This window comes from Alosa sapidissima, chromosome 18 (assembly GCF_018492685.1).
Source record: "Alosa sapidissima isolate fAloSap1 chromosome 18, fAloSap1.pri, whole genome shotgun sequence".
Taxonomy (NCBI): domain Eukaryota; kingdom Metazoa; phylum Chordata; class Actinopteri; order Clupeiformes; family Clupeidae; genus Alosa; species Alosa sapidissima.
The window spans coordinates 2764292-2766431 of NC_055974.1; positions in this window are offsets into that span (position 1 = coordinate 2764292).

Here is a 2140-nt window from a genome sequence, read left to right on the forward strand (position 1 = left end):
AATTTCTGATATTCAATATCTGATAATCAAATTGAATCTGATATTTAAATCTGATATTCAAATTAAAATCAGCTCATCTTTGTGCAAATGTGTTCATATCTAATAGGCCTACATGGCCAGCTTGCATACTCATTCTGGTATAGATGCCTGGATAGACATAACAATTAATTTAAAATACAGTAGTTTACTTTTGGTTGACTGCCAATTATCAAAACAAATTAACATGGGAATCTTTGGAAATAAATAATATATACATTTCATATACTGTACCTATTGTGTGATTTACTCATCTTCCACAATAACTTAGGAAGTGAGAATCTAAATACCTGCATTCAGGGTCTTTCCAATCTACAGTCTACTTATTGCCAGTGGCACTGACAATTTCAGTTTTATTGACTGATCCTTACTGCACTAATATGTCATTACACTTTACCTCAGATGGTTATTGAAGACTTCTGTCTTGTTCTGTCCGGAACGAACAGAACGAACCCCCCCCCCCCCCCCCCCCCCACCGTACATGCAGACAACACAGATTGGCTTTGTTGGCAGTCAAGCACGCCTAGACAAACTCCAGGGCTACAGTAGTCTGGAGTTTCAGTCTTGTAGAGTAGCTGTGTTCACATAATGATGACACTAAATTTAGCAGCATGCTAAAGGGCAGGGGGCAAGCGCAGGCCGGGGAAAAGGGTAGTGTGTATGTGTGTGTGTGTGTGTGTGTGTGTGTGTGTGTGTGTGTGTGTGTGTGTGTGTGTGTGTGTGTGTGTGAAAGACATGAAGAAGACGTATAGCATGACATGAATGTTTGTCATGAGCAAATGAAATGCTTGCTGTGATGACTGAATGGGATTGTGCATAAATATGACTAACAAAAACAGGGATGTATCATGCAGGTATAATATATTATATAGGTATGTGTGTATGTTTGGTGTATGTAAGCTCATACTTGCTCAGAGGAATCAGAGGCAATGAGTCCAGTGGAGATGGAAGAGGGGTGCCCTTTCAATTCGAACCCAAACCCAATCTCACATTTCCCTGGAAAGTCAACCCTGACCTTTCTTCTAGAGGTCAAGGCCTATCAGCCAGGGACCATCTGACTGTTCCATCATCTGGGGAAAAGTGGAAAACCAGTCCACTAGAATACCCAGCCCACAGATCCAGCTCACAGATCCAACACTGACTTTATGTAAAAAAAAAAAAAAATCGCTTTATGCTTTAAAAGCTTTATGTTAAGATACAGTATAAGTTTTGTGTTTTGAAATGTCTTCATAAATTATCTAATGCAGGCACACAACCCAAATGGCCTACCCTACTGCAGGGACAGTCATTAAACAAGATGCTCTTCTGTTGTGCCACGGCTATGACTTTGTCATAATTATGGCAGTGTACCAACAAGAATAGATAGGGAGTTATACACCTACAGAGATACCTATGAAACATTTCTCATCAGAGAGAAGCATCTCACTTTATGGCAGAATAAGCCACAAAACTATGGCACCTACTCTACCTTAAAAGTACACTTTGCAAGATTTTCCCCTTAACAAAGCCAATTTGATGGTAAATGAACTTGTTATAGGCGAATTGTTCACCTAGCTATACAGTATAGATGTAGCGAGAAAATCAGCCATGCAACTTCAAGAACGGTGGCCCGACAAATCTTGCACGAATTGTGAAACATTACCTTGTCAGTAGATATAGCTCTTTGGAGATTTTTGCCCATTGTTAATCCTTCACCTCCACAACAAAAGCATTTTCATTGTGTACAGGGGGTTATGTCACCAGAAGTTTGCTATTTACGACAGCAGAGTAAAATATAAATATATCGTGACTCTAGAGGGAGCTCTACAGTCACCAAAAAATACCTAAACTTTAGTGTACCTTTAATTAGGGAAGATAATTCTATAAACTTCTGTCTCTCCACTAGGGGAATTTCCTCAAACAAAGAGTTGTGTAATCAGAGGCTAGTACTTTTCCACTCTTGACTGAACCCACCACTGTGTTTCTTCAATTAACTAAAGTTTACTATCAGCCTATAAGAAAAGATAAATAGCATCACTAATCGCATATGAGTCCAAGGACAGCATTTTGATGGCCTTGAATTCAGGCACGCTGGGGCGCAACACGTTTTAGTGGCTGCAGTGTA